The sequence below is a fragment of the Nomascus leucogenys genome, chromosome 23, assembly GCF_006542625.1.
Source record: "Nomascus leucogenys isolate Asia chromosome 23, Asia_NLE_v1, whole genome shotgun sequence".
In the NCBI taxonomy this organism is placed as follows: Eukaryota; Metazoa; Chordata; class Mammalia; order Primates; family Hylobatidae; genus Nomascus; species Nomascus leucogenys.
Genome location: NC_044403.1, coordinates 22,298,566 through 22,306,123, shown reverse-complemented (window position 1 = coordinate 22,306,123; position 7,558 = coordinate 22,298,566). Strand labels below are relative to the sequence as shown.

The window sequence follows — 7,558 nt, the reverse complement described above, 5'->3', positions numbered from 1 at the left end:
AGTTCATAAATGTTTGTCAAAGAGAACGATCTATTCAGAAGTTTCTGGAAGTGTTATCCCTTGCCAAAGAGGGCCTGGTTTATTTAGTTTGTGTTGCTAGTAGGAACTGCCAAAACTGTCCTGAGGTCTCATTCCCAGAGAAAACCCAGCATGAACAGCCTTCCCAGCCCAACTTTCCTCATGAGTGAAAGAAGGAGCAGGACCAGATGTTCTCTAGGGTCCCCTAGAGCTCCAGGATCATTATGTTCCAGGGAATTCTCCCGCAGAATGGATTGTTGCGAGCAAAAGAGGCCAGTGTGGCCTCTCCTCAGCAGGTCTCTAGATGGACCCCAGCCTCTGGAAGGGCTGGGCCAGGGAAAAGAATTCGCCCCTTCAGAGCCCCACACCTTCCTCTCCTCCAGCACATTTCTCTCTCTCTTTGCCCCACCTACCCTTTTTCTGCTTCCTTTCTGCCAGCCTGTCCCCTTCTCTTTCTTTCTTATCTGCTTCTCTTCTCCTACTGGCACGACCGCACCTTCCAAGTATCGCTGCTTTCTTTTCACTCACTCGCTTTTGCCTCTCGCCAGTCAGATTCACCATCCTTCTGCGGTCACCTGCGTTTATCCTGCTTCCCTCCCACGTCCGAACCTCTTGCTCGCCTCCACCCTCTTCTCTATGCCTGGCGAGTAGCAAAGCCTCCTCTGGACGCCAAGAGACAGGAAGGGCTGCCCTGGGCCATGACCCTGCCCCGCGGTGGGTGGGTGAAATTCAGGGTGGCGGTGATGCGGCGCCTACGGCGAGAGGGAGACTAGGCCGGGGGAGAAAGAAGAAAGCCGACCGCTGGGCTGCTGGGATCCCGCGCCCTCGCGCTCCCCACCGCCGCCCAGGCGCAGGAAGGGCGCAAGCGGCTGGCAGGCTGCTTGGAGAGACTTCTGGAGAATCCGGTGCGCCGGGCTCTACCTCAAGGAGCTCAGGGCTATCTGGCTGAACCAACAGAGCCTCGTCCACACCCAGCGCCAGAGCATCGACGAGCTGGAGCGGCGGCTGAACGAGCTGAGCGCCTAGAATCGCAGCCTGTGGGAGCATCCGCAGCTGCAGCAAGCTCAGCCTCCGCCCGGATTCCTTACCTCGTAGTGGAACCTCTTCAGGACCACGAACAGCGCTCATCCGCCCGGCCACAGCCCGCGCCCGAGCAGGCATCGTTTCAGGACCACGGACAGCTCCTGGCGCAACCCCAGCCGGACCCTGGCGGCAGGGCTCATACACCCCAGTCGCCCCATCAGCACCCGGGAACACTTGGAGTCAAGGCCAACAAGGAGAAGAAAGGTCCTCCGGGTTGCTGCGCTGCCCCCGGAAACCCCCTTCAGCAAGAATCCCCCGCGCCCTCAGCAAGGGCGTCCTTAGCAGGAGACCTGAGTGAGCGGGAAGGAGCAGATCGGCACTGCTGTGGTGGGAGCAAGGGAAGCAAGCGGGTGTGAGGGGGAGATGGAGAAATCGGGTGCGTGGGAGTCTAAAGAACCTGGGTGATGTGGCGTGAAGGGGTGAGAAGATGCTTGGGGGCAGAATCCTGACAGGGAGATTTGGGGGAAAAGAGGGGAAAATATTAGTGTTTGCGAAGGTTTTGGGGAATGTTGGCACAAAAAGGAGTAACCAGATCATCAGTAAGGGCAAAAGACGAAAGAAAGGGGATATTTAAGCGATTGAGGATATTGGGAACTGGCAGCATTTAAAGGGGCTAGACTAGAAGGAAGTTGGAGTGAAGATCAAACTGAAGAAAATAGAACCATTGAAATATTTTTTTAAGTCAGAAAACATTTGGAAGAGAGTTTGAGTAGCAGAAGTGTTTGAATGCAGAGTGAGATATGAAAAAGTGAGAGACATGGAGGCATGTGAAGAGCTTTGAAAGAGCTGGGGCCAAGGAAGGGTAGGACTGGGGTAGAGGGAAATTCAGAAGGTGGAGGACAAAGCTGAAAAGCAGCAGTGATGTGGGAAAGCAGGGGAGCTGGAGGCAGGGGAAGAGAAATTGTGGCTCTTTACCTGGTGCAGTGGGAGCCACAGCCAAGAGTGGCTCATTTGGGGAAGTTTCCTTTGCTCTGACCCAAGTGAGCACCTTTCTTCTGAGCACCCCCCAAAGTGGGGTGCTCACTTCGAAGTGAGCCGAAGGGGTCGAAATGTTGCAAGGAAATACCCATCAAACCAATGAAGAACTCGCATATACCTTGAGGACTCCGTCTGGTAATAGCGTTTTCCTCCGACTCGAGGAGGATTTTCATGCAGTAGGGTTGGCCATCATGGAAAGGGACCAATGACATGGGGGATGGTTGACAGATGGAGTTGATATTCGGTTGTCATGTCTGTTTAAATCTTCCTGTTAGGGCAAGCAACTGCAAACCTTATTTCCTTTTGGCTATTTGCTGATCACTAAAATCTCATCACGGGTCATGAGAGAAATGCTATCCTCCAAGTACCTAGGACCTGAAGCTCTTTCTTCACTCAGGAGGTCCATGAACTAGGAATATGGGAAGAAGCCTTAAATGGGCTGGAATGTTGTCTCCTCTGTACCAAAAAGACTGTGCCCCTGTCAGCTTTCCTTCTCTGATTACACAGGTGATGGGAAACTGCATGGAAGACCAGTGAGAGGGAAATTGTACCTGGTCAGCACCTGGCCTTGAAAATGGTGATGTACAAGGGGATGGAGAGGGGGAAAGTAGAGCTGAGGATCTCATCTTCATTCAGTCTCACGTGTGCTTCAAATCTGGGGGATAACTGTGAAGATTTGCTGTATTCCTTAAAAGTCGTTTTTTTTTTCTCTCATCTGTTGTGGACTTAGAGAAGCTAAGTTAGGACATGTCAGCTCACAGTGGAAGCTGACCAGAACCATAGAATCTAAGAGGAAAGATCGAAGATGATATGGCTTGGCAGACCTACAACATTTCATTCAAGTCCCAAAAAGATGCAGTTTTCTACCCCAATTCCTTCAAAACCCATTTGCATTTCCCTCAGTTTCACCTATTTTTTTCTGTTTTTTTCTTTTCTTTTTTTTTTTTTTGGTGGTGGTTGTTGTTTCTTTGTCTAGCATAAAAAGCAGAAAATCAGTTTTCCCTCATTCCTCAAGGCTCAGCAAAAAGGGACATTCTTCCACGATACTAAGTGGTCTTTTCTCCTAAGGAGAGATAACTTTTCCTTCTTTGGGGTAAATGCCGAAGAGTATAATTGCTCGGTCACATGAGAAGTGCACGTTTGGTTTTCGAAGAAACTGCCAAAATATTTTTCAGAGTCACTATACCGTGTTCTAGTCATGCCCATCATGTACGAGATATCCAGTTTCTTTGCATTCTTTCTAACATTTTGTGTCATTTCTTATCTTATCCATTCTAACAGGCATAGTAGTAGCCCATTGTGGTTTTAATTTGCATTTCTTAATGGCTAATGTTGCTGACCATATTTATATGTGCAAATTTGCTGATCACATTTTCTTTGATGAAATGTCTCTTCATGTCTTTTGACCATTTTCTCATGGGACGGTGTTTTAAAATGTGTTGAGTTTTGAGAGTTTTTCATAGATTCTATATATAAGTCCTTTGTTATACGGTTTGAAGATGTTTTCACTCAGTCTGTAGCATTTATTTTTGTACCCGTAATAGGATCCTTCACAGAGCAAGAGGCCTAAATTTTTTTGAAGTCCACCTTACCAGTTTTTCCTTCTACGAATTGTTTTTGTGTCATGTCTAGGAACTAGGTGTTGAAACTTTCTCCTGTTTTCTTCTAAAAGTTTGATAGCTTTCCATACTAAATTTAAATCTGTGATCCATTGAAATTAATTTTGATATAAGATAGGAATTTTAGGTTGAGGTTCAAATTTTGCACATGAAAATGCCATTGTTCCCATAGCATTTTGTGAAGGATTCTCCTTTCTCTATTGAGTTGCCTTTGCAGCTTTGTTAAAAATCACTTGGCCATGTTTGTGTAGATCCACTTCTGGACTTTGTGTTCTGTTCCACTGGTCTCTATATCCAGCCCTTCCCCAAAACCCACACTGTCACGACTCCTCTAACATCAGAGTAGGACTTAAAATTGTGTAGCTCCTCTTACTGAATTCATCTTTTTATCTTTACCTTTGCATATAAATTTAGAAATCAGTTTGTCTATATAGACAAAATATACTGTGCTGAGATTTTGGTGGATTTGCTTTAAAGGAATAGATCAATTTTGGAAGAATTAAAATTTTTACTATGTTGAGTCTTCCCATCCATGAATATATCTCTTCATTTGTTTGGGCTTTCTTTGATTTTGTTTATAGCATTTTTGGTTTTCAGAATACAGATTCTTATATACCTAAGAATTTCATTTTTCAGGGGTATTATAAATGGAATTTTTGCAAAATTTTAAATTTCCGCTTATTTATTACTAGCATATAAATATTGAATTTGGTTTCATATGTTGACCTTGTATTATTTCTGGGTTTTCTTCCCCCCAAGGAAGTCACTTTTCTACACAAGGAAGTCGCTCTGGCTCTCTCTCCATGTTTGTCTACACAGTGCCTGCCCTTCCAGGAGTAGGAAAGTCCCTCCTCTAGAGCTCAACCTTGGGCCTTAAGAGTGTGTGGTGGGGGGTGTTCAAGCATCCTGCCAACAATGTGGAGATGTGGCAGTAACCCATTTATCTATTACATTGGTATTTGGCTCCACAAAGAAATGTTTCGTTGCTTTGTCATAAAAATAAATTAATGAATTAAGTTAAAACAAAAAGTGGCTTCACAAAGAAGCTGTGTAAGCATCTGCTCATTGGACTTCCTTCAGTGCACCATCCCTCTCACCAGGCTGTAGGGAGGACAGGGAGCTGGGGCTGGGAAGGGCAGCAGGAAGAGGAAGGTGTGCTTAGGGACAGGGAAAGGTGCCCCAACCCTGACAATCGTAGGACACTTCTTTGCCTCATATCTTTCCCTACAACTTCCTAAAATTGCAGCTGCTGGAGAACCTGGACTCTGGTGACTGAGGGCTGCTCTATGAGTGAGGTTAGGGCTTTCCCATCTGCCTTCGCACAGGAGCCTGTGTCACATGGCACCTGGGCAGCACAAGGGGAGGAACATCAGTAGAGAGTGGACAGGGTGGCACACACACACTCTCACACCCTGCCAGGTAGGCTGATATGCTTGGAAAAACACCAACAGATGAAAAGCACCCTTTTCTCATCTTCCCAAAGTAAATCCTTGAGACATCAGCTGCTCCACACACTGGTCACTGTGGGTGGGGAGCTGAACACGTCCTTCCATGAAATGGGAAAAGACACAGAGGGAGTCAAAATATGCCCCCTGTTTTCCTGCCTTCACCCTCCCCAGTCCTCTCCATGCTGGTATTTGCCCCAGAGCCAGGTCTTCTTTAAAAAACAAAATTAGCCCAGCCTCTGTCAGCAAGTGTTTGACTCCCCTGGGGTTTTAAAGAGGTCTTCTCAGAGCCCTGATTTCTCTGTTCCCTGACACCTGCCTCATCAGCAAGAGCACATAAGCAGCTGCCTACAAGCACCCTATAATCACTCAGTAGGTGAACAGCAGGGCTAAAAGGGACCCCAGTGGGCATCTAGGCCTTGATTCAATGAGACATAGATTTGACACATTCCTATCATGTACAGATGCACCTAATGGAATGAAACTTCATGCCCTTTATTTACCTTAGGTGCATGTATTGCACCCTGGTGAGTCCTACTCTACTTTATTCTGTTCTATTTTATTAAAAAATCAATTCACAATCCCTACTGTTTCAGCCTGCCATCCAAGAAGCACTGTTGCATTCCAACCCCATTTTCCAGGCAAGACCACGGACTCACTGATGCATGGTGCCACCCCACACCTCTGAGGGTGACTTCACACCTGTTCCTGGCACAGTACAGAAACTTGGAGTACTTATAGATGTGCAGGAATGCTGGTTGTGCAAAAACCACACGTGTTTATGCCTGCAAGCCTTATTCTCATTCTCAGCCAGGTAAGGCCTCCTTATTATATTTTTTTTCTTTTGCATATCACCCCCACTCTTGCAGAGCACACTTCTGTTTGTTTGATCTTGTGCATGGTACCCATTAAGGTCACCCTGCTCTCAACCTTCTCTGAAGCCTGTACCCCTCAGGGTTGTACCACTCTGGGGGAGATTAGTGAGAAACTGTCTGTATTATCTTTCTCCTCTGAGACCCTCCTAGTTTCCTAGTTTGTGGAATCTCCCTGAGGATACGGACCAGGTTCTTCATGACATAGCAGAGTGCCTGAGTGTACCAAGAACTCTAGAAGGACTAAAATATGTTAAAATACAGGTTTTTTCTGATTTCTAAGGTAGGTGGTCATGTATTAATTTGTATTCTCTAAAAATCAATGTAGAGAATTGTATCTCATAAGGAACATCAGATTATTTATCTTGGTTTTATAGTGACAATGTTTCACTGAGTCAGAAAAGTAGTTCTGCCACCCCCGCTGCCCCATTTTCTGGCAGGGACACAAAGGCACAGGATGGTTGAGTGATCTGTCAAGAGTCACTGGTTGGGACTATTTCCATGTTTTTCTTTACTCACTAGATTCTTCCTTCTATGCCAGGGGAAAAGGAGGCATCCCTGCTAATCCTCCCACCAGTTCCCAAGAAGAAAGCACCAGGACCCCGGGAAGCCACATGCTGTGCTGGCCTGGCTGCTGCTCCCTGACATTCCCCAGGGAGAGGGGCCTGGTGCCCCCACCCACCACCTCCAGCCACACCTCCCCTGTCTTCAAAAGCCTACAAGGCTGGTCCTTCCTCACTCTAAAGTCCTTTCAGAAAAGCTTCTGAAACAGTGTGTCTCCAACTGCTATGAATGCCACCCACAGTCATAAAGGTGTTTCACACAGAGATCCCCTAGATATATACAGATATTGGCAATCAAGCAAGTGTTGCACAACACAGTACTTACCTTTGTGAAATTTGATGCACTCTGATGGTTTCTATTTTGATATGCTATGCTATGCTATGCTATGCTATTCTTTTAAGGGCCCATTATAACTGACCAAGTGGATGTCACAACTTTTAATGAATCTAGATCTGCAGCTAAAATACTTCAAAAATTCCAGCAAGGACAAAAACTCAGGCCTAGATTTGCCACCAGTGCCCTCTTCTGGGCAGTTTCATTATAAGCACTGTCTTGAAACATTGTTTAATTGTCAACATCTATATGTGTGCACTGAGTCTCACCAGAAAATATATTTATGTCTGTTGGTTACAGCCTAAAAGATTTAAGAAGCAATGTTTAGAAATGTTCCTGGTGAAAAGGCCAAGCTAAAAAGGACGTGTGTGTGTGTGTGTGTGTGTGTGTGTGTGTGTGTGTGAGAGAGAGAGGAGAGAGAGAGAGAGACAGGCTGTACAGATTTTTCTCTGTGATCTCCTCTCCTCCTGCAAATCAGCCCGAGGTGGGATCTCAGGGACCTGGCCCTGCCTCCTCAAACCCGTTCCCACACCGAGGCCAGCCTGGGAAGAGGGCAACAGAGCTCATATCTCTGTGGAGAGGAGGCTGGGCTCAATGCAGGCCTCTGTGTCCTTGTTCATCTTCACTTCGCAGGTCTTGTCCTGAG

At 46.5% G+C, this 7,558-nt stretch overlaps 1 pseudogene; it reads left to right on the top strand.

The window, feature by feature from the left end:
• Positions 1-242: 242 nt before the first annotated feature.
• LOC115832858 lies at positions 243-1,399 on the top strand (annotated as a pseudogene).
• The last annotated feature ends 6,159 nt before the right edge of the window (positions 1,400-7,558 follow it).